The sequence below is a fragment of the Lathamus discolor genome, chromosome 7, assembly GCF_037157495.1.
Source record: "Lathamus discolor isolate bLatDis1 chromosome 7, bLatDis1.hap1, whole genome shotgun sequence".
Classification (NCBI taxonomy): Eukaryota; Metazoa; Chordata; class Aves; order Psittaciformes; family Psittacidae; genus Lathamus; species Lathamus discolor.
Genome location: NC_088890.1, coordinates 13,923,462 through 13,949,285, shown reverse-complemented (window position 1 = coordinate 13,949,285; position 25,824 = coordinate 13,923,462). Strand labels below are relative to the sequence as shown.

At 42.8% G+C, this 25,824-nt stretch overlaps 1 protein-coding gene across 13 annotated transcripts in view; it reads right to left on the bottom strand.

Annotated features, from left to right (window-relative positions):
- FOXP1 (forkhead box P1) overlaps window positions 1-25,824 on the bottom strand; it is a 386,150-nt gene that overhangs the window by 227,894 nt on the left and 132,432 nt on the right. For 2 of the 13 annotated variants that reach the window (XM_065686916.1, XM_065686914.1), the window contains exon 1: window positions 3,530-3,569. The exons of the other annotated variants lie outside the window; for them this stretch is intronic. The gene's annotated coding sequence lies outside the window, so the exon portion shown is untranslated. Of the gene's footprint in view, window positions 1-3,529; window positions 3,570-25,824 lie in introns of those variants that run through there. 13 annotated transcript variants of the gene reach the window in all.

Genomic DNA, 25,824 nt, shown 5'->3' with positions numbered 1-25,824 from the left:
TTCTTTTTCCTATCTAAGACCAGCTAAAATATATTTAATGTCTGCGATTAAAATATTTACTACAAGCCTTCCTGAAATCTTTAAAATATCAAAACTTGATCCAAGTAAGCACTTCTGTGCAGTGATTTCTTCTAAATTGTGAACCATAACCATGTAATACTGCTGCTTCTTTGCCTTCAAAACTCCCTGAGTCACATTCAGCTGCACACAGGCTGAAATATGAAATATGCCCTACTATTCTCATAATTACTATGTTCTCGTCCCGTGTGGGAAAAGATGCAACCAATGATTCTGTCAAGTGTACATTTGGAAAAGAAGGAAAAAAATAATGCTTTTCACTTGTTATTCTACTAATCCTGAAAATACAGGATGCACACTGATAGGTAAAAGCAGCATCTGGTACCAGGCAGGCTTGTGGACCCAATCCTGCGTGCAGATTACTCTTCTCACCCAGTGCACTCAGCTGGGTTACTTGCACTACACAGAATAACCATGTGTAGAATTCCTTTGAGGATGGTCACTGGCTGTCTCTTCAGTTTTGTTGCATCTATTTTATTGTCAAAGAGTATCCAGCAGCTTAAAAAAAAAAATTATTAAAGTAACTATTTTAAATAACCTGAGGGAGAAATACTTGTTCCGACCATTGTCAAGGTGAATACTTTTTATTGTGCAGTGTATATGAAATCCCAGGAGCCATGGTACAGGAGATTTTCTATACCAGGAGTCATTATCACCTCCTCAGAAAGTGAAATGCAGGTGAACAGTAAAACTGTGAGAGACTAAGTGCACTTCTTCCACCTCGCTTTGAAGAGGGGGAAATGGATTTGGTACAGGCCAAAGCACAGGGATATTAATGCTCGCCACCTTGCTGCTTCTTGGTGGAAGGAGGGAGCAAATCATACTGTATTTTCATTTTCAGTCATTAGCAGGCTGCTCAGAATCTGTGGCTGGTGCTTATTATTTATTCTAAACAGAAATAAACCAGAAACAAATGACAGCACGAGAAGAGAGCTACGCACGGCACATTTTCTCTTTCAAAATAATATTACCTTTCGAGTCCACCGTAACCTTGGAAAAGAATAACTCGATGTAAGCCAATGCTACGAAACTAATCACAATCCATTCCTCCCCTGCCTTTTTTAATAGCTCTTACAGGAAATATGGGAACAGTTAATAGACAAGTTAAGAACACCTCGCTTCCAATGCGGAATTTGAACTGCGATTCTAAGTCTTGCATCTTTTAATGATGGATTGGTTATTTGCCTCACACGAATTACTTTGCATAACCGAGCTGGCCCTCATTGAATTCATCAGACGTAAAGACCATAACACGTTCCCAGAAAGTATCAAACCTGTCAAATGCCCAATCAAATGATGAGAGGCCATCTCACTGACGCTGAGAGCCAGGAGATCAAACGCTGCCGCCTGCCTCGTACGCGCCTCATCTTCCCCGTTCCTTAAAATAACTCTGCGTGCCTCAACGCCAGCCTTAACCATTTTATGCCTGTGTTATAACTCTCCTCTGGAAACTTAACCTCGCCTAATTAAAGGAGCGAGAGGAATATCCCCTCCCCGCGCCCCGCGGAGCTCCCCGCCGCAGGCGCGGGGCGCAAGGGATCGCTAGAGCTGGCACCTCCGCCAAGCCAAAGCCGGCGGAGCCGTCACTTCGCGCTCCACCGCGCTCGCCCCGGGGGAAGGCTGGCGGCTCTCCCACTGTGCATTTCCACTTCCCCCGCTCCGCGCCCCGTGCGCGGCTCCGGGCGCTTCCCCTCCGCCCCGCGGCCTCCCCGCCCGCTTCAGGCCGCGCCAGCCCCCGCCGCCGCCCCCGAGCTCGGACAGCGGCGGCGGCCGGGACTCCTCGCTCTTACCTGGGAAGCGAGTGCTACTCTTGGTCACGGTCATGTGGAAGTATTTTGGAGGTATCCTTTAACAGCCCTTTAAATATTGAAGCCTTTAAAAAACAATATTTGCTGTTTTACCTTTGAAGCTTTAACAAAAGCTTTGTTTTAGCATTTACCTCGGTGTGCAATAAGAGTTAATAATCAAATCCGTCCCAACCCCCACAAATGTTAAACAAAAAGATAAAAGAAATGCAAATAGCTATTGTCATGGAAAGTTAAAGTACCTGTCTGTATTTTTAAGTGAAAACTATTATCTCTATCAATCAAAATTTAAGAATACAATAGCACTAATCACACAAGGTGCTTTGACTGAGGTACTTTTCCTCATAAAAAGTTGGGTTTTTTTTTTAACTGGTGCATAAAAGTAATACACTTACAATTAGATATGGTATTTGTAATTTTGTTATTAAAAAACCCTCGGCAGTCTTATTGTTAATAAATGCCTCCGAGTCTGTAGGCTGATTTGTACCCAAGAAGACCAAAAGTCCCTACATATTTTAATAAGGTTGATGGAATTTTATTCAGATTCTCACACTTTCCAACATGTGGTGGAACAGCACACTCTTCTGTTTGAGAGGAGTTACTCAAACGAAGGAAATAGTTAATTGGTAACCAAAACTACTACTTCTGGCCTCGCTGCACATTTCCCACATTTCTCTGTGCTACAGCCGTCTGCTTTGAAGACGTGCCCTTTGTCATCTTTGCTTTAATTTTTGCTACCAATTCCCTCTCGCCGCCCCCCGACGCTCTCCTGACACAGCCCGCGGGGCACACACGGTACGTACATGGCGCAGGCACACCGCACGGACCCTCTCCAAAGTCATTTTTAAAACTAATTCGTCCAGACCGAAGCAGAAGCCGAGCTGCGCAGTTAATAAGCGCAGGAGCGAGCGACAGTAATTACGCCTGTACCAAAAGAAAGAGCCTGAGATTAAAAATACCTATAAGTAAATAGTTAAGCCGGGATGCCATCATGCGAACTCTGCTCTCAGGGGGGGATGTCTCCCACACTGAGGAGCGATAGGACTGTCATTTTTTCCCCCTGCAATATCAGGTTTCCTACTCCACAGTTCTGGTACTCTGCATCATGGCTAACATCTCTAGTGTGCTATTAATATCAATGAAGAGACGATTCAATTTCCACATAAGAAAAACCTTCCTATTACAGCACAGACATTCTAGCGAGGACCCTTGCGAAGGAAACAATAAAGACCAGAGGGTTGGCGTGGGGTTTTTTTTTCCCCTCCTTTTTTTTTCTTGTGCTGCTGCTTTTGCAGTTCTACCTTGCACACTGTTTAAAAGCTTTTAGCTAACAATGGAAGCATTATCTTCAGGATAGTTACAAAACAGGATTTGTTAGTACAAAGAATAACAACACCGAAGTCATTCCTTCCCCCCCCCCCCCCCCCCCGCAAATACCTGCCCTATTGCACTATGCATTTAGTACTTTATTCAGAAGTATATTCCAGAAACACCTGTATTCTTGATCTAATTCCCTGCAACAAACTCCCTCAGCGGGCCAGGTTTGCTTAGGGAGGTTTGGACAATTAAAGTCAAACAAACATTCTGTGCATTTACAAAATGGAACAGAAACAAAAGTATCTCACTCTACCGGAGTGCAAACTTACCCATTAATGAGGAAGAAAAAGGCTTAGGGCTGTACAGTAATTCCCAACCAACTGCAGAAAGTTGAGAGTTTGAAAACACTAAAGCACTTTTGCCTATCCAGCCTTTCTGTGCTTCAACACTGGCTGCAGTGTAAGGAAGGACTGAAGGTATGTGGTCTAAACACAACAAAAGCCACTGCCTTACTCTAGATTAAATATGCAGGAAGAGGCCCCTTTGCATAAACACAAACACTCAGCAAATGAGTAACTGGCTCAAATCAGACGCCTGCTGTGCATTCTACCTGTCCTGATCTCTGACAAGCTACACAGCTTGTTTAAGGGGATAGGAGCTACAAAATCAAATCATAGTGCTAAACGCTTTCCTCATGTAATAGTAAATAGCAACAGCACCAACAACTCAACGCCAAACGTTCATTTCTAATCTAAGCATTGCTCTGGCAAAGAGCTGAATCGTGTGCTATGCCCGCTTTGGCTCAGCCACCCATCTCACCAGAGCAGAAGAAACACAACCAAACACCACCTGTAAAATTCATTTTCATTAGCTGTACTGAAATCCAATACATCCCTGGCCCAGCCTTTTTCTAACAAGGACTTAAGATTAATATAGTGACTTTTGGTTGAGTTGACAGATTGAATTTGCTTGTACTGTCCTTGTTTTGTTTACTATGTAAAAGACATTCCACACACAGACCTATTTTAGCTGCTATGAATCACTGTATAATGCACACCTATTTACTAGGTTGTTTGGGGAAAAGGAAGAAATTTCTGAAGTTTCTCTTAGAAACATTATTTTCAAAACATTACTCTCTGAAAACGACCCCTCCAAACTATATTTACTTCAAAAAAACAACTAAATTAGAGACTGTGATAACCACCAAGCACATCTAAGCATTTATTATTATAATCGAATATACATAATTATACACTATGATTTACTCTTGCTTCTAGAGAAATAAATTATTTTTCAGTCTCGTTTATCCTTCCATTCCACAAATAGAACGAAGCAGCACGATTTTAAAGCAATTGGAATTCGCCAATGTCCCTTCCTAACTTAAGGAGTCAAATCACATTGACCTCTTATTGTAAATCCTAGCTACATGTTGGTTTTGGTAATTTAATTATTTTTTAATAACTTGCAGTATTAAATGATTGCCATTGAAACACAAACAAGATTATACTCCTCTGCCTTACTCTCTTGTGCTCCAGACTACAGCGTAACATGGATGACACGACTGCGTCCAGCACAGAAATCTCATTCTGAGAGAGCACTTACATACAGGCAAACACAGGAAGATTTGGGCTTCAGAAGAGGCGACACATTTACTGGATTCTGCAGCATGTGCCACAGATTATTTCAAAGGATACTGGATATAACACACAGTTTCAATGTGGATCGAGTGTGTTCAGTTCCACTGAGCACTCATACAGATGGAGGGAGTTTTTTACTTTTCCTTGGATAAACTCGCCACGTTAAAGCACAATAAAATTGCTAACATGAGTTAGTCAAGCCTAACAGGATAAAAGTCCTCCAGGAAAGAATCCTGCAAGAAATCTTAGGGCCCCTGTATCATTCACCAGTTTTGCATTGAAATGACCTTCTAAATAAGGTGTCAGATAATACAGTTCACATAGATGATAGTGATCTAACCTTGATGCAAATAAACCATAGAACAAAATTTAATCAGTATATCACTGTGTAAAAGCCTTTGTCCATCCCAATGGAGCTTCTAATGACTGTTTTGGCAGTTCTGGCTGGTAGTTATGCCTCCCTGCTCATATATATCTCATACTGGTTGAGCAAGCTAATGGAACTGCTGTTAGTGGGATCCGATATTAATACCCTGCATCGTGCAAAACTGGATGCAACTGAATATATCATACAATTACAGGTCGTATCTAATTCCATAGGTGTTAGATACAAGGCTCTAAATTAATATTTTAATAAAGTGAAATAAATACTACATTTCAGGTAAGATATCTACGAACACTGGATCTGCCAATCTTCCTGCTGTAAGCCTGCTCTATACTCACACAGAGTAGACACAGGACCCTGACAAAACTTGGCAGGCAAGCTTCAGATGCTGAATGACACATACTGATGCACAGAGTCAAAGATGTCATCTTCATGCAAGCTCCTCTAGTTAAGAGCTTGAGAGAAAAATGAAACAGAAAAGCCCCCCAAAATAAAACAAAACAAAAAGAAAAGGGGGGTGGGGGAGAGAGAGTAGAGCGAGACCTCCAGAAAATAAACAGGGTGTACAGTTTCAAAGGCTACAGACACAGACATTTCATTGTTCAAGCCAATTATCAGTGGAAAATAATAACAACAGATGGATTCAGAGTCACTGACTTTTCATATGCACTTCATCTCTGCACAACAGATGATGAAATGCGAGAGCTATCTCGGAAAGGCAAAACATCTTTCAGTAAAAGAACTCTATACTCCAGATGGGGACCTTCTAAGGCAGCTGATTATCTTCTTATAATGTTGTAAGATAGACTTACTAAAACATTTCCAGAACTGATCAGATAGGATGAGCACAATGGCATCATTATGAGGGGTAAGCCGCTTCGGCCTCAGACTTGTGACTAAACTAGCCAGAGATTTCAACAGGGTCACAGAGCTGCCCATTTTCACATCAAGTACTGGTTCCAATAAAAAGGGTCCGAAGCTGCTGCTCACAGCCTGGGCAGAACATGGGAGCCGGCTGCATTCAGTAACTGCATCACTTGGTCCGCGGTAAAAACCCTGTTGCCACGAGTGGGGCGAGTCCCCTCGCCTTCTGCAAGCAACCCGCTTCACACGGGGACAAAGGCAGAGGACAAAACAGATTTACAAGCACGACTGTTTCCACTATAATTGCTAGATGCAGAGGGACCTCGTCATCCAGGGGCTTACAGCAATGTAAATTAGGAGTAACCTCAGCTGAGTCAATGGAGTTACACCCACGAAAACTGGCACGAGGCACAAATACAACATACGTTCTTTCTTACAAAGCCTTTACAAAACCTCACCTTTTCAGGGGAATAAAAAATTTGCTTTCAAAGGGAAATAACAAATACGTGTAAATTTTGGTGGTTCCTGTGATAAGCAGTTCCAACAAATGTCACAAACACCCAGTGAAGAACCACCTACCCAGCACGACCTTCTCCCACTCAACCTGAATACTGCGAAGTATGTGTTTTTGATCACATGAATCAGGTATACCACAATCTCAAAACTTAAAAAAAGGAGTGGAAAAATTAGCTCATTAATCTTTAAGACAACATTTCTTTCATGGAAGAACACTACATCCGTGGTGCAGTAAAACGAACTGGTTGCCATTTCCACAGTTTCTTCTCCAAAACACTGCAAGGAAAATTTAAAACCCAACACGCTCTGTAAATCAGTATCACATACTGAGGGGTAGCGATACACAACAAACACACTGAACTTGCACCTACTGCTAATTTATTTCACAAGTTGCAAAATATTTCTTAAGTAGAGGTCTGTTGGCTTCACAAACGCGAAGGGGAGAGATGAGTTTGCGGGCACAAAGCACAGCATCTCTCCTCTTTGTGAAGTACTTTGTCAAAAGTAAATTCACAGGGGAACATACGAGCAAAGAGTAAATTTTGCCCAGGGCAAAATTCTGCAACTGCTTTAAGAAGCAAACAAGAACACAAAAGATGTGTAATACAACCATCTGGCTCTACTCATGCTATATCAATAATCCCCAAAATTTATCCCCACCCCCTTAATCAACCCACACTGATGCCACAAAACCAAATGGCATCACTTATGCTTCCTGCCCATCACATTTTGAAATGGTATTTAATATGCATACAGTACATATTTGCATGTTAATCAATTTCTTTAAGAAAAAAATATTTTTGCTTCTTGAGCTATTAGTTCTGCTTTTTCTACTTATTCACACTAGGATCTCTATAACCACCAAGAAAGTCCTTGTGGTAAAGGCACTCTCACATCGACACGGCATCTCAGGTATCAGGATAACGTACCGGTCAAAATTTCAATCTCTTCTTCTCTCTAGTTTTGTGTCACAATGTGAAAATAGCAGAGGGTGAATAATAATGTGCCAGCAGAATTAGCTGTTCAAGAATCCTGGGTAAGCGATCGGTTCTGAACTCGAGGTTGGATGCATTTCTAAGCATTGTCCTATTTGAGATTTGGAGCAGGAATTACGAAAGGGAAGCAGAGTATCCCGTATGCCTTTTCCATCTAGGATTTCAAGGATTTGCACTGGTATTTCAGGCTGTGCCCCATCCAAGAAGCAGCCTTCCTGTGAAGGACGAAGAAAATGAGGAGCTCCTGGCCACGGAGGGAGGACAAGCCTCCAGTGTGCGTTGGCTGCACAGCTGCTCTCCCGCCCATCCCAAGGCCATGGTGGAAGACCACCCAAGGATGGACAGACAGCAAGACGACCATACAAAGTGACCAAAAGAGTGGCCTCACCATTGTTTGGGGTTGGCTTTGTGCTTGAGGGAAAAATCACGTGTGTAACCATCATGATTTATCCTGGGAGCGCACAACGTGAAACCAGTACCAAAAACAACACTTCAAAGACGGTCTCTCTCTGGCGCTTTAGCGACTGACAGCCACGGCCCTGGGTGCTGACTCAGAGCTCTTCTTCTTAATCGACTTCTGCAACAACATACCCTGGCCCAAACCCGGCCTCTCCCCATGGCCGTGTCTGGCTGGCTGGAACCCTCCCACGCCTGGGAGCTGCCTGGGGGTATGCGAGCTGTGGCGGGGATAGTGCCCTACAGCCCACAGCGCTTCTTGCCCTGCTGGAGCACCAACACATGGCTGTTACATAGGGAAGAAGAAATGCAAGCCCCGAGCACTCATGGCATGGGTGGAAATGTTTTGCAGCTATTTTCTTTGGATGTAAGCATACGTACAGCGGTTATGTCTGCTCCTACATCCAGACTACCAACCTGAGATCACAAACACTTTGTTAATTTTTTTTTTTATTATTATTAGTATTTTTTTTAAATCCATTTTTGGATTACTTCTGCTGTTTCTATAGCTTGACTTGTACAGCCTCTTTGTATGAATTGAAAACAGTCTCCCACAAACACAGGAATGGGCAAATGGTTTGGAGAGCTAATCCACACCTGGGCTACGTAAAAGGGGCTCATATTTTCCAAATAGAAACATAACCTCTTTTATATATGAACCAGATTTGGATCCAAATGCTAAACCCTTTGCCACATCCTAAGTGGGGCTCTGCAACAGTCAGAGGGAGCGGGGTGGGTGGTGGTTGCACCCATGTTTCTGTGGCAGCACTGGCTCTAAGCCGAAGGTGAGCCACAGATGAGGAGTCATTGTGACCTTGGACTTGGATGCAAGTGGCAGGCCCGTCCTGGTTACACCATGGTTAAGGCAGGGTAATCCCCATCCCGCACATGCCTGTTACAGAAGGATCTGGCCCTGTCTCGCTACTCTTGTTAGAAAAATGAAGGCTGTGACAGAAAATAGCTGAGAACTACATCTTGCCGATGCCAAAATACAATAATAACATGTTCAAAGATTTAATTTAGAAGACTACAAAGTCTAGCTCATACATCATAACACCTTGAAATAACACTTTAAGGTCAAATCCTGTGCATTTTTGGAAACCACCAAAACATAATGAAGTTTTACTTAAACACAGCATTTACATTTATAACGCGTTTCAGATTCCTCAAGTAAGCTAGACCACATGCTAGGAAAATGTACTTCCCACAACATACAAATTAAGTCATATACAGCCTTCCCTCCGCAGGCTGAACAGCCACCGGCACAAATGGAAGTCCTGTGTAAGGATCAAAGGCAGCATGTGGCCCTCAGAACATGATTTTATTTTGTTTTTAATTGGCAAACCATCAAATCCCACCAGTAGTTTATTTTTGTTGCCTTCCTCACCCCTTTTCTGCTTCTCCCACTTATTTCACAACGGAACGTTTTTAAACCACTAGAAATCTTTGTGGCAAAGGTGATGTCATACTGACACAGGATCAGGTGTGAGGTATGGTATGAATAAATACTTCTCCGCAACCACATTTAATTTTCAATGGTTGGGCATCAAGAGACAAAGAAGTTCTTATGCAGAGGTATTAACTGAGGATTTAATTTTAACTGGTCTGTGTTTAAAAGAGCAGGAATGATGCATAGTGCAAGCCTAGAAGAAAAACTATCAACTCAAAACACAAAAACCCCAAACCCCCTTGCACCTTCCTTCTTGGGTTTGGGAAAGCAACACACAGCTCTGAAACTTATTGCTCTTCACAGTAATAAATATATGGTTCTTGATTATTTCATTTTTTAAGTCACTGATACCATGCAGGATAATTGTACTTTACGCACTGGTAATAAAAACTCTCCCTATGAAAATAAATATGTATTTTACAGTAATCAAGCAGGAACTAATTTTGTACTTTTTCACAAGTAGCCATTTACTTTGGCACAGAATGGTAATGTGTAGCAGAGAACGCAGTATATGCTTTAACCCAAGAAAAATTAGACTTGAAAATTAATACACAGTGAAAGACAAATTTAAAGCAGCCTTCTTGTGTTCTGACATAAGAATATAAAAATGACACGAGCAACTAAAGATTAGTTTACATACTTTTCAATCACAGCTGCCGCTCAGTAACCACAATACCTTTAAAATGACATTCTACCGAAACAGTTTGGCTGCAGCAGCGGCTAGATACAGTGAACGTGAAATTAAAAGGGCATTCTTTTATTTACACACATGGCACAGCACTGAGCCCCAGCACAATTACAATGGAGAGATTTTGTAGCGTGATTAATTTAGGAGTAATCTAGTGATAAATAGAGTGCATTGCGAGGGATTTTGCCGAGCAAATTTTTATCACCAGCCTTAGATGTCAAAACACAGTTTCAGGGACAGAGAAAGAACGAGTCACATCTTCCTGGTTAATATTTAATTGGGTGCCAAAGATTCCTCCCAAGGACCTCTGAACCACCACTGACAGCCCCGCAAGATGTCCCTATCTGTGAAACAGATACCGACCCTTTCTGTATAAACTAAACTAACATGAAATTGAATCAAGCCATCCAATTAATAAATCACTTCGGCGGACACTGCAGCCCCAGCCCTGGTTAATTACATAATTTTAAAAATATTTGCACACTGCAACCACTAAGATTGGCTCTGAGGTTTCATAACACACACTTCACACTTGAGCTCGAGAACAAATCTATTTAATAAATGCAGAGCTAAGTGCAATAATGCCACTCCACTCAAACTGCAAAATCACTTAGCATAGCCTGCGAGAAAAAGCAAATAAACTCCCCCCCCCCCCCCCCCGCCCTTTAAATACAGGTCACTGCTGTCACCAGCTCTGGCCAGAGCTCCTGCCTGTGTCGGTGCATCTACCTGAGATGGGGCTGGGAAAGCATGGTCCCCTTTTGTGGCACACAGGCATCCCTTTGCACAGCTGCACGCTGAATCCCTCCCCTTGCTCTCTGCCCCTATCCCTCCCTCATTTCTCCCCTACTTATCCCCCTGCGATGCTCTTCTGCCCTCTTTCCCCCTTGCTCTCTGCTGCTTGCTGGGTCTCCCCATTGTCATGCTCCAGCTCTCCCCACACCCACGACAAGCTCCTGCCTTGAGTTTCCCCCACCTGCTCTCTTTTCTCAGTGCCGTTTGAGATAACTGTGGTGAAAAAAGCTCATTGGGAAAAATCAAACCCAACCACCAAACAGGATGGAGGGAAGAGGCTGGGGAGGAAAGCGAGGGAAAGAAAACAGTTTAGTAAGGCCAAGCAGAACTACACAATTTCCAACAACAGCAAGAGCGACTCCTGAACACCAGGATGAAAAACAAAAGCCACAGACCAAAAGTGTTACTTGGTGTAATTACTTGGCTTCAGGGTCTGGGATGGGTGTAACGCCTGTATCCGCAGGGCAGAGGAAAACCGTGTTACTGCCATATGTAACTAGGTGTGACAGCACGGGAGAGGTTGAAATACGCATGGACCAAGCGGTGGCCTTAAATGAAGGGGAGAAAAAGCAAAGCCAATGGTTTGTCACAGCTCAGAGGCACAGCTGTGTGCACTCGTACAGACTTTGCATTCATTCATACAGAGAGAGCACAGCTTTCAGGTCCTGTGGTTCCAGCGTGATATTTGGACGAAAGCTGAGCCTCAAAAATAAATAAGTCTATATTTGGCCTGCCCTGGATTCGAGAAGTTCTCCACAGTGCTTTGCATAGACACAATCTAAATTAATACAGCTTAAATTTGCAAGATTATAATATCCTTTACCAAGCCAATGGATGCACCTCTAAAATTCACTGCCCTGACAAATAGTAGAGCTCTTGAAAGTCTGCTTGTATTAGTTTTATGGATCTATTCTACTGCTTAAATCAGGTCTCATTAAAATTACCATCCATACAAGTTATCCCACTGGGAAATCTACATGCCAGAGCTACTCCAGTTCCGCAGGCAGTGCTCGGAGGGGGTTGCATATTGCAAAATAGCTGCGGACACGGCGGGGGGGAGGACAGGGAGAAGAACAAGAGGACTTCAGGACAGCAAACAAGTTACTCCTTATGCTCCTCTGATTTTAATCAGGACAACTTTTGCTCAGGTGGTGCAAATGCATCCGTGAAAAGAAATGCTACTGCCAGAAATGAAACCAGGGGGTGGTATAGAAGAAATGTCCCTTGGGAAGCCAAAGCCCAGCTCCAACACCCATTTTAGTGCTGGAAGAGCAGGCTAAAACTGCAAACACTGCACCTGACAACTTACACTAGAGCATATGATCTGCACACTGCCCCTCCAGTTTAATTTTTAATAGTAACAGGACTTAAATCTCAGCATTAATGTATTAATGTTCAAATGAATACAATTTAAGGCATCTCTATTTTCTTCAGTGCTAACGACCTGGAAGATCTCTCCACCCTTCATATTTGCGGGGATTGTTACAAATACATTCTGTAGCCCTTGTTTTGGCAAAGCAGCAAAAACCTTTGCCTTTTAAATATAAAGTAACAGGAATAATGAATAATATATCTTCTGATTTTTGTTCTGCCATGATATATATATAATGATATATAAAATGTTCATTTATTATTATCACACATCCTAGGAAGCAGACATGCAAAATTACTTCTTTTTCCTTGTCTTATAAGGGTCATTTATCATATGGAACATCCTCCAAATAGGTAGTCCTAAAATCTCAATTCACAAAGACATTTTTTAGAGATGAATTCTGCAAACAGGGCTCCTTCTCCTGATGGTTAAAATAAAAACTTTATTACATTAAAATTGCAGGGTTTAAGAAGGGAGAAATGCTCTGTGGTTTCTTTTAGAAGTTTCTGCCCCCACAAATTAATGTCTGCCTATTATTTTTACCTACATCTTGCCACATTTATTAGTTAACAAAAGCAACGTGTGACCCTCTTAAGGCCAAGTTCGGAAAAGAAAAGCATATTTACTGAAAGGGCATTAATTTTTATCGTAGCATCTGTGATCTTTGGGTGGGGAAAGGAAACACCATAAAAAATGAAGTCTGTGTATACACACTATCAGTCAGATTTTAACACTTATGCAGAATAATGCAAAGCTTTATTTCTTTTTGATGTTAACAGGCCTTTTTTTTTCTTTTTTGCATTCCATTTTTCAATATGTAAAATGACAAAATGCAAAACAAAAACACGAAAATGTGCTTGGTAGGGCTGGCCTAGTTTTTTGAAACACGCACAAAAATCAAACTCACTCATAAGATCTTATTTTAATATGTAATAGAAGAATCTGGCAAACATTAGCCAGAATAAGTCTAGCCAGCAAACACAGACTAACATACTAGTCTGCTGCTGTGAGGCAAGATGGAAATGTGGTCTTGCTCTTCCAACAGGCAAGAGCAGAACATTCCACCTTGCTGAGCACCCAGGGAACACAGTGCAGGCAGCAGTGTGGGGCCACGCTCCTGCTCAGCTCCTCGGTGCTTGCCCCAGCACCTCACCACCTTATTTGCTGTTCGTTCACAAATAGAGCCCTGTCAGTTGTCCCATCTCTATTTTGCCAAAAGTTGGGGATGGTAAAGATAAGTCAAGAGTAAATATGTGCCTTTTGCCCAAAGCTATGTCCAAGCTCACTCCAGCGTTGGCCACTGTGATCTTGGTGAGGAAGACTCTGCAAAACCCAAACAACGTGATGCTCCTCTCATGCATTTCTTTTGTGCCCAAAGTCTAATTCAAGCCATGCAGCTTTGAACCAGTACCCAGAGAAGGAGTCAGATGTACAACTACCTCCAGGGGAAAAGAATACAAAAAAGATGATCAAGAAAGAAAAAGGATATGGGAGAGCTGGGGTCAGCACGGTTAAAGACACCAATGAGGAGGGAGGTGCAGGGGGAGGACAACTACAAAGCACTTAATTATAAACCCAAAAATGTTAGAAAACCAATCTCATGCTCGCAATTTGCGTATTTGGGGATTACCTATGGATGAAGAAGGTTCAGCTTAATCAGCTATCTGTGCAAATGGATCCTCAGCATGCCAGAGCTGAACTCAGTGGACAATCCCGTTAGAGTGGAAAGAGCACATAAAACGCCCTTGAGAAACGTGGCTAATGCCACAAACACTGAGGAAAGAGCCGTTAATAAATTCTTCCATTTTCAGGCTCAGGAGGCAAAGGGCAAATGTTGAAAGAAGCAGAGGATGAGAAGGGCATGGCTACACTTCATATGAAGTTCATTTCACGTGTCACACATTCCAAAGGCAGGTCTCACTCCTCAGGTTAAACCCATCATTTTTAACCCACTAAAATAAGCCTCCCAAGAGGGAATCAACTACATCTCTTCTATAAGCAGCTAAACCTAAGATGTCTCTCCTTCTTCCAGAATAGAAGACAATAGAAGAAAAGTCTCTATAAATAGAGATAATAAAGAGTCTCTATAAAAAGAAAAGTATTGCAAAAAGTCTCTATTTTAAAAGCTTGCAAAATGTGTTCATTTCAGATACCAGAAGCACTTTGTAAAACTTCTGTTTGGGCTGCTTCTTTCTGATCAACACCATCCCGCAGAATGAAAGCTGCTCCCATGTGTGACCGTGGCATGCCAGAGCCTCTCTCTACCTTGTATTCACCCAGGAAAATACAGTGTGGACCACCATGTATGGAGAAAGTGCTAGCAGAAATAATTTGGGGTGGATAGCCACCCCAGAACCAGGTTACACACCAAGACAAGACAGGAGCTTGACAACTTCTGAAAGGCTGTATCTCAACCTGCCACCCTTTAGTCACACTGGGTGGCTGGTGGGGTGCAGGGTCAGGAGAAGGTCCCCATGGTGGGATGAGACCCGAAGAGCTCAACACTGCCACCGCTATCAGTCATAAGCAGCCACCCAGACTTCAAAGGTCCATTAACGACACCATGGGGCCCAGTCCTGTCACCAGCTTATCCATCTTTTCCACTTAAAACAGATTTATTGCCAAGGGCACAAGGGCTGTGGAACACCCTCACCATCTCACAAGGATCTAGGCTGGCTTCAGCAGCCACCCTGCAGACCAGCTCCTCTCATACCTGGGTTTGATCCAAGCGCTCATACAACTCTCTTACATTTTATTCTCTCTCTTCCCCCTGAAGCTTTGGCAACTGAAATCTATTATGATGTCAAAAGGTAGCTGACAACATAAAATGTATCCCGCTGAGTTGATGCCGCACACTGCTAAATTTACAACAACATAAGTATCATAAAAATTATAAGAACTGCAAATTAACCACTGAATTTTTAGTTCAGTGACATAAATAACAGTAAAGATCTGGAAAACTTCCAAACATCTTTACAACTGTTTAATTTGTCAAAATCTATCAAGTCTTTCTCAACCGCAAACCTGTCCTCTGCAGTGCGTTTTCACGTACTTACACTGGCATCAAAGGCAACAAAAATAAAGCTTATATAATTACTGTGTTCTGATGTACCCTTCCAGCCATGCATTTACTTATGCTTTTCTTCCTCTGTACTTCTTCATTGACATTAACACTCACCAATGCTTTAAAACCATCCACACTAAAAAAGCAGCTTTCCATCCCTCCCAGGTCTGCCCGGGATGCTCCAGGCAGCACATCGCTTTGTTTGCCAATGTGACGGGTTTGCCAGCAGTATGCTATGTGTACCGTGCGAGGTTTGCGTCAGCAAACCCTTCTATGTACTCCCTTACTTCTGCATCAAGCTCTGCGAATGCAAAGCCACTTTTCCAGCAGCTGCAGGAGAGCAGGCAAAGATTAACAAAAATAATAAATTTTATAGGCTCTATTGCTTTTCCTGGAGGGGAACGAACGGAGGAAGCTAATTTTATATAGCTATTTATTTTGTATGGTTAAATATTAATTATTGTCTTTTCTAAGATACAGTTTCACTAGAAAGAGTACGGTTATTTTACAACCATTGCAAGATTAGCTAAATTGGAGGTCCCAGTCTGCTGAATTGATGAGCCACTAAGCTAGGCTTTCTGAAAAACACTACAACATGTATTCCTATTACTTGACTGCTCAGGGGCTGTGAAGCTTCCTGAGGCCCCAGCACTCAGCCTGCTGAGAGAGTCTGACCACTGCACTCACACAGTGGTGGAGGCGTTGCCAGTACAGCCCCAGCACAAACCAAGGCAGGTAACACGGTTCTGCCTTTTGCAGAAAGAGCTGGCCAAGACCTTCTCATGTTGTATTTGTAGCCCTGCCCATGGGTTCACACCAACAAGATTCATACATGGCTCCAGCGGCTGCCAAGGTAGTCATTATATAAAATGAAGATCAGGCAGACACTGAGAACTGATCAGACTTTTTACTTCTAGAAAGACTTCTCGTGGTATGGAGAAGGGTTTCTCCATTCAAGCTGGCTCCTTTTTCCACAGGAGCCATTTTGTACCTTTCCTATACTTAAACTGTGAAATATTACAGGAACCAATTAAAGCTCTTAAATAGGACAACGTAATAAATCCCTCCCTCTAAATAATACCAAAGTGCAGTTTGTGAGTGACTGAACAGAGGAAACACACTTGCTGCAGCTCCAAGGCCTAAAAGACCATTGCAGAGACCAGAGAGGTAGGGGTTCATAGCAATGTGATGACCAAACTGTACACGCCTGGCCTCAAAGCTTCATCTGCTCTCGAGAGCTGACAGCCAACATGCACACCAGCTTGTCCCCATCATCCCCATCAGCCAAGGTTTGGTGGATCCATCACCTGCGGACCATAAGGCCGATGTGGTTCTGTCCCAGTGTGCTGGTGGGCAGAGTGGCACAATGGTTTTGAAGCAGAGTGGTATGTGGAGCCATGTGTTACACCACACTGATTTCAAGGCTAACTCTCAAACGCATTGGCTACCTGTATGGAAGCAGGAAAGGAAGCTGAAGGCTCAGGTTTGACGTGACAGGTTAAACTCAGCCCCCTGCTCCCAGTAAACACTACAATAAATCTTTTCATAATGTAAGAGAAAAATAGAATTGCTTAACATTTATCTTAAAAAATAGAATTTATGCTTAAAATACAGAAACCCAACCAGAACACAGCAGGGCTTTAAAAATTAAGCATCCAGATATACAAGGAACTTTTAAATTAATTTTCCCACTGTGCTGTTTGCAAGAGCAGTACACTTAAATGGCCACAACTCGTTCAGTGACACCCAGAGGTACCATGCAAGCGCTATGGAATGCTGCAAGTAAGTCAAAGTTCTTTGATTAAATCTAACATAATTGCACATAACTGGAAAAAATCACAGCAAGTTGGCTTCGCATATTGCGTTGCATAAATCAGAAGCGATTCCCACCAAATCTATCCTTTCCAGACTATTTTATCTAAGCAACATATAGCTGTTACAACAATTTTTGAGTGATTTTGATTCTTGTTGTGGTATAATGAGTAATGAAGAAAGCACGTTTTTTATTCTGGTTTGCACTGATGTGTTTCTACTTTGACTAAACCCTCGGTGACTCAGTTCTACCGCTTCACAACAAGGAGTTCTCATGTTTCCCTCGACACAGAAAAAAAACATGCCTTCAACTATCCCGTTCTCAGCTCAAACCAAAGGGAAGACCTTGAGAGCTCCTATTATTCGTGCTGCTCACAGCAGAGTAAGACCCTACACAGGGTGTGGTGCTAACTTGGCGGAGTCCCAGACCCAGCAGACACCAGCACTATAAAACACTGCCTAAAGACAAAAGTGCCCCAAAACCAAATTCTGTGCAGGGCAAAGGCCTTCATCATGAGCTTGAGGAGCTTTTCTCCATTCAGGCAGGGGAAGATGGGTTTGGCCAGGGTAACTTCCCTCAAAACTCAAAATCTTAGCAACAACCTTTTGCAACCATCTCCTTCTGATGTCCCCAGAAAAGGCGACCACAAAACTTGAGCCTTGCGTTGAAAAGATAATGGGCCTCTTTCTGTGCTCTGCACCAGATCTTCAGACTTACGTTTCTCTTTCCGGTAACATGCAATGCAAAGGTTTTGGGCTACATGGGGCAGAGCATTTTCAGGCCTAGAGACAATTACAATCTAACTGACACATGGTACTAAAGTATAAATATTAATAACATTAACAACAAAAACCAAACCCCTGATTGAGATGGCAAGCTGAAGACTGAATCAATAAATCAACAGTAATCTTTTTTTCTTAATCACAGCAGCTACTCCACCCTTTTTATGGATTTTTTCCCTTTTTTTGCTGTATTTCACTATAATCTTCTGAATCTTGATTGAATTAGTTCAAAACAATTGTTCACCTAGCCAGGATAAGCCATGTCTTGTTTCTAAAACTCTTCTCGGTGCAACTGCACCGTGAGTTGTATGATGTTGTTGAGACCAATCTTTCATTTCTCAGCTTCTCCCTTCTGGTGCTCATCCCTGAATCCACAAACTGAGCACTTCAGCAGATTGGTGGGCAGCCAAGCTTTGCTCTGTCTAGGAAACAGATAACTGTGCCGATGTGACCTCTTCCCAGCCACGATGATTTACCCATGCAGAGGTTTAAAGGACCTTCCATTTAACTGTCCTACTGCAATCTGAAAGCTAGTAAGAAAACCAACCCATGTATCTTCTTTAGGCATATCTGTTGATCAAATATTTTACTTCGGTGTTCTCCACAGCATCATTACGGTACTTATACACGTTCACCCTGAGTATAAATCTTCAGCACATCCTACCTGCCTCTGCAGCAGCTTTCCTGGAAACGGCTTTATTGTGTTCTAGTAAACTTCACCCGTGTTATTTATTCTCCTTTAAAAGAGAAGTTACACTTCACTGTATTTGTTCCTAGCAAAGACAAGTTTCTGCCTAGCAAAAGACAAGTTTACTGCAAGGACTCTTGTAATAATACTGATAATGGGTAGAAATTACACATTTTATAAGGAAGAAGACAAAGCACTTGATGCTTTATAATAGTTGTGCTGATATCATAGTTTCACCAAAGTGTGCTTTCATACAAAATTATAGCCTTCCCTCCTGAGTGACCTAGTCTGCAAGTATTTAGGATAGATATAATGGGGCATGCTGTCAACTACAAATCAAGAGATACACTGGCTTCAATGAGGATTTTGCAATTGGCTTCCAAAGACTTGTAAAGTGACAATCTGACCCCGTATTTTTAATAAAGGGCTGAAATATGCTGCTGGATGAAAACAAATCAGGCTAGAAAAATCACCAAATAGAACTTTAAAAAACTGGCAAAAATAGGTTGTGAGCTGAAAAGGATCTCACATTTTAATAAATAGGCAGCAATTACAAATATTACCAAACAAAGGAAAAGGAAACTGAAACATGCCGAGAAAGATAATCAAGTGAGAAATGTGCTTATAGGATGCCAGTCCAACTGATTAAAGATCTTCAGAAAGCCGGATATCCCACCTAGAGCCGTTAATCCTTATCTGAGTCCTTACACACCCACATCCCTGCCAACATCAGATCTGAGGATCCAGAGCAGCCCATCCTTCTTCCTTATTACTCCTGCCCCTTTCTTTTGTGTATGCCCACTGGTGCTGCTCATCACAGTCTGTTAAACGTGCACTACTCAGCCTTCATTTTGCTTATGTTAAAGCAAGAGGGGAGCTGCGATCAATGATTTTCTCCCCCTACCCCAGAGCACAGGAAGAGATGCCAGGCTGAGTGTCTTTCCAGAAGCAGCAGGTCCCTAAAATGGGCAAGATATATAAATGATACGACAACACTGTCTAGCAGGTAACGGCAAACAGACAGCAGTAACTAGTTAATGATGATCTGCAATAATGTCAGGGAGACTTGTTACCATGTAAGTAACCTGCCACACCAGGGATACAAATTGTCTCTGACTTGATAGCACCTGCTGTGGAGAGGAGAGTTATCAATGTGCTAGCTTGTTCAGATAAATGGAGTACTATTTCCCTGTGCTGCTGCTGTCACTTTCCCCGGCCCATCAGCCCCTTTCTTAAACTGATTGCTATTTTTATTACACTCCTTAAAATATGAAGCAGGAGACTCCTTTTCCTGAAATACACCAGGCTAGATAAATGACGCCTTTTAAATAATATTCTTTTCTTGCTGGCCCTGATCCTTGCAATGTTGTTGCTTACTTTGGAGGGGGAAACAAAATAGAAGTGGCAAGCCATATCTCTCCATTCCAAAGGGAGTGGTTTCCCAAGAAAAGCATAGTTTTGTTCCCTTGCTATTTCCTTTCAGTACTGCAGACAAGCAGGCAGCAGACCCGCTACTAAAACTGACCCTGGCAGCTAGGAAACAACGCTCATACGTACAGAAAATACCCGCTGCAGCTTGAGGGCAGCAGGTGGCATCTGGGGAGGGAAGATCCAAATTGTTTATGGGACTTACCACGTCTAAATTCTGGATTTGGTAAGAGAAAAGGAAAATTACCTGGAAACAAGACTTTTTAGAGTCTAAAATTAGGTGAGATGCTGTTGAAAAGGAAAATAACTTCCAGCTTTATTTTAAGAACTGGAATTGTGTTTCCTGCTTCCATTGCTGCAGTTCTTCTGGAAAGGAAGCTGCCCGCAAGTAATGGATAAAATACAGAAAACCTTGGATTCAAAAATGTTCTTCCCCACACTTCTGTACAAATAAAATCCAGAGGCTGGTAAGAACACACTGCTTTCACTGTAGAAGATACAATGCCAAAGAGGAGGGGGGAAAAAAGTGCTCACTGATACAATAGGTCATTGTACTCTGAGATCTACCACATATGTTACTCCAAGGGCTCTCAACCCTAAACTTGGAAAGTCTAAGACACTGGAGCCATGATATATAAAGTAAGACCCAAGTTCCAAATATTTGATTTAGCAAAGTAAATATGGTTGTTTTTATTGGGTGCAACAAGCATTTTTCACAGAGTGAAGAATTATGGTAAACATCTGCTAATCATGCTCACAAAAGAGGTCATTGTGTTTAAATCCAAGGTCATATTAATAGCTATATTTAATTAATAAAACCCAACAGTAATATTACCCAAGTTTCCAACAACGTCTGCTTCCTGACACTCAAGGACCTATTCATTAATGGACCACTTATATTGGTTTTTCTTGATATTGCTGCTAAATTCTCACAAAGCTTTTAGGCCATACAACAGAGGCCTGACTTAGAAGTAAACTGCATCATGTTATACTACATGTCTCTGGGGTATAATACCATGTGCACGTAGTTTGTGAACACATGCGCTAACAAAAATACTGGAATATGTGATATTCCATGAAGGTGGTCTTGCACTTCCAGGTTCCCATGTCTTCTATACAATGGGATACGAAAAGAGCTTTGTATCTGCTTCTGAACTAGGAGATAATGTTCTTCGTGGAGACATTCATTGCCTAAATGTAAGTCAGGAACTTACATCTTACATTTCACAAGAGCTTTTTTGCTTGGAAAGAAAAGAAATCCTAGATTTTCAAGAAGTGTTGGATTTCCTTCATCCCTCCAACCTGCCCCCAGTTACCTCTGGAAGGGCAGTTTCTCAATGTGTTTACAAGCTGCACAGCCCTGGTGAATTATTGCCCAAAGTGCACCGAGTGCTTCGACAGGTCTCGTCCATATTGCCTGTTAAGAACTCTGCTGCTGAAAATGTTGTTGATCTCAAACAGGAAAATGAACCTGTTTTTCGCTTACTCAGGTGTTAAACAGCACAGCTTTTTTCAAATCTCAGGTGGTGTCCCGGATGAAACCGACACAACCGAGAAATGAATCAGATCTTAGATCTTCTAATGCTCGAGTGTTTAAGGAAATGGAGATCTATTGCAAAGCAGGTTTGCTTGCACATCCAGATTTCCTCATATAACTGCAGTCATTGATGTTTATAGATTTTTTTCTGTGAAAGATGAATCTAGCTTGTTGCATGAAAAATCCTCGAATGCACTGATGTTTATTCACCGAATTTCCATATCCTTTACACTTGAAGTTATTTTCTCTTTTCCACAATGTATGTGAAAACCATGACATTTTACATATTCTACACAAGTTCCCCACACCATACTGCACCATCTCCATGTTATTATATATAATACAGTAATGCCATTTCCAATTCATTACAAAACACTACATACTTCTATGCACCAGATGTCCTAGCTTTGGTAGGACCGACTTATTTTCTGCCCAACAAGTCCTGAAGGCAAAAATAGTTGTTCCTGTATCTTTGTATACAGCCAGGCCATTTCACCTACTCGTGTCAGACTTCCAACCTGGCAGACATAAGTGCTTTGTCTTATCCTATTTTTAGACAATTCGCCACTGAAGACAACTGTGAAAATCTGTTTATACACAGCCACACCACTGGTTATGGAGTACTGGAAGAAGAAACCTGGACACAAAGAGAGGCCCTGATAACTAAGGTCTCAGGTGGCCCTCCTATTTTTCATGGCTTCATGACAAACCAGGTGGATTCTCTCAACTCCTCCTGCCCTTAACTCTACAGCCTAAACATTTTCCAGAATGGAACTTGTTCATGCACAATATAACCTTAGCAATGGAGCAACAAAAGCAGCAGATAACCACCCTAACTATGCACAGCTTGTTGTATATCATGGGCCTGCAGACCCCTAAAACCTCTTGGCAGAGAGAAGAAAGTTAACAGCTGTTCAGCAAGCTCTGTGCAATGCTCCTCAGTGCCTTCTGTTATCCTGGGGACACACAGAGGTCTTCCAACAAGCAAAAATGAACCATAGGTATTTTGGGAGAGGTCCCTGACCCGGGGAGCTGAGAGGGAGAGTGGCTGAAGGAGGACAGAGGAGGAGGAGAAGAGAGGAGAGCTGAAAGGAAGACGTTGTCTTTTACTCTCCTCTGCAAACACACACGGGGACAGCAGCACTGGGCAAGACAGGGAACTGTGAGCTCTCTGGATGCACACCCCAAGTTCATTCAGTCCCACCCCTGAGAATGAATTTCTACCAAGTTCAGAATTTAGGGAAGGACCGCACCAGGCTGGACTAAATAAGGCTAAATACCTTATATACAGACAGCATCCTGGAGGAGCACAAAGATAAAATAACAGGTGAGTTTACACATAAATTCATACCTATGGGTACTAAGCTGCAAAAGCGTAAGTAAGTAGTGAGTAGTAAATCTTAGGCTAAAGTAATTCATTAGCCATTTTGGCATTACACATGAAACGCATCACTTTGATCTAATGCATCTCAGTGCACTCTGCTATCATCTGCACTGGCTGTGCTTTGTTGAGATGAAGGGCTTTTTAATCCAAATCAGAAAGTGATGCTTCTGCACTGATGCTCTAATTTAGGAGTTATAATTAACAGACTCATTGCTAATCAGATCTCATCATACTCCCCCTAAGGCCCCAATGTGAGAAACAACAGAAGAAAGGACCAAAGGTGCCCCAAGACAGCATCTAAATTTGTGTCTCAAATTTTCTCTGTTCATACCCATATGTTCATATGTGTGAAATTGGTGGGAAACATGATCTTGTGGATGAAGTAAATTTAGAAGAATTAGGAGGCCTGAGGTCTGCTTCCACCCCTCCATCTCTTTGGGCAAATTACACAAGACTTGCTTTTCAGGACTGGGAATAGTCAGTAGCCTACAGAAAAGTTCATGTAACACTATCCCATGTAGCTGACATTAAACTGCACTTGCATTTTATATGGATGGCCTCTAACCTCTGTTCAAAATGCTATTCCTGCTGCAGAAATGGAGAATGTAAGCTTTTGCTCCCAGCATCCCTGCATGGGCCAATGCATTCATCTGCAAAGTCAAGGCGCTTGGCCCAAAACACACCAGGGGACTACGTAACCCTGCCTCTCCACATTGACACTGCACACGAAGCAGAGCCTTGTGCCCACAAACAAGTAGAACAACTGATGGCTGAAGAACAACTGACTGCTCTGGGGTATGTTAGCATGCTAGGGATGGAAAAGAAAGCTAGCAACCATCGTTACCGGGGCGGGGGGGGGGGGGGGGGGGGAAGACAGCCTTGAGACAGAGCTCAGCTCCTCCGCAGCAGCCACACTGGCTGTGCCAAGCTCCCGTCCCGTGGTCGGCAGCTGCTGGGGCAGCCACGTACGAGGGACGGCACGTCCAGCCCCAGGCAGCTGAGCCCACACAATTAACGTTTCAACATGCGTGCAACTGCTGCATCACGAAACCTCAACATTCATCATTTTGTCATACCAGTTAACCCAAAGTAAGTTAGCCTGAAATTTTTGGTAAAGGCTCCCTGGCTGCTGCCTCTCCAAGCCCTGCATGCCCACTGAAGGATTATTGAGTTGAGACACTCAATTGAGCAGAGGGTTTGCTTCTTCATAACGTCTGCACTCATTCAGTTGAGCCCATCAAAGGCCACGCTGCCTCCTTGGCTTGGAAGGCACATCCCTGTGTTAATATAGGTACAGACACACTCAGGATGTTTTCAAAGCAGATGAATTCACAAATCATGGGCAGCACGCTCCTGCCCATGGTTACAGAAGGATTACCCAAGGTTTCTCCAGCCACTGGCTCATCCCTGACCTCCATTTTCTTCATGCCTGTGGTCAGACCAAAGCTCGTAGTGAAGGCAGGACACAAGCCTGCCAGCAGCTGAAGCTTTGCCACCAACTCTGGAAAATGTGTAACCATCAGCACAGGAAGCTGGGCAGGGGCTGCTCAGACACCTCAGATCAAACCCACCCCTGGGGATACCACACTGCTTCCCAGTGGCACAAAGTACCCCTTTATGCCCATCTGCAGCCTTGCTGTCACCCAAACAGTGCTGGCGAGCACAGAGGGAAGAGGGTTTGGACCAAACCCTCACCCTACTCTTCAAATAGCAGCTGGGTCCCAGCCAGCACAGATCTGACCCGCACAAGCTGTGCCAACACCAGCAGAAACAGTCTTCTGCACAGGGCTCTCAAGCCCATACCCCAGGGAAGCCATCAAATCTGAAACATCACTGAAATTCCCTTAACCCTTCCCATGGGTTCACATTCACATAGAAATACTATTTTCAGACAGGTAGGTTAATCACAGAACGATAGAATGGTCTGCCTTGGAAGGGACCTTAAGAGTTCATCCAGTTCCATCCGCCTGCTATGGGCAGGGACACCTTCTGCTAGACCAGGTTGCTCCAAGGACCATCCAACCTGGCCTTGGAACACTGCCAGGGATGGGGCAGCCACAGCTTCTCTGGGCACCCTGTGCCAGCGCCTCAGCACCCTCACAGGGAAGAACTTTCTAATATTCAATCTAAATCTCCCCTCTTTCAGTTTAAAGCCATTCCTCTTGTTCTGTCCCTACATGCCCTTGTAAAAGGTCCCTCTCCAGCTTTCTTGCAGGCCCCTTTAGGTACTGGCATGTCTGCCTGCAGTCTCAAATCTGGATAGAGCATCACTGCCCTCAGAGAAGTTTCTGCCACATGCGCTGCCTCTTTAATTTCCCAAAAGCAGAGTTAAAATTGATCCAAGAAAACCAAAAGTACAGCACAGGAAAATGCACAGTGCTCACACTGTAACATCTCTAAAGGAGATATCTTTGTACAGGGATCCTGAGCAGACCTTTCCAGGCTTAAGGGGTTCACATTCCTTGTGCAAGTCTGTATTCTCTGTGTAAATTCATGCAGCTGCCTTGAAAGGAACTGCAGGTTTCTCTTAAATGAAACTTTCTTTGTGAATTATGAGTAAAATGCAAAAACTTGCTGCTTAAAAATTAAATGTATGTATTTTTATTGCAGCATCAGCAGGTTTTTTTGTAGGGTGAGCAAGAGCCTGTGCAGCCAGGGAAGTGTTTACAAATATAACACTTATTCTTGCTCAATATATGTATTTTGCTTTAATAAAAACAGAACCTGATCGTTCAGCATCAAAAATCACAGCACAAAATTTGTATGTTCC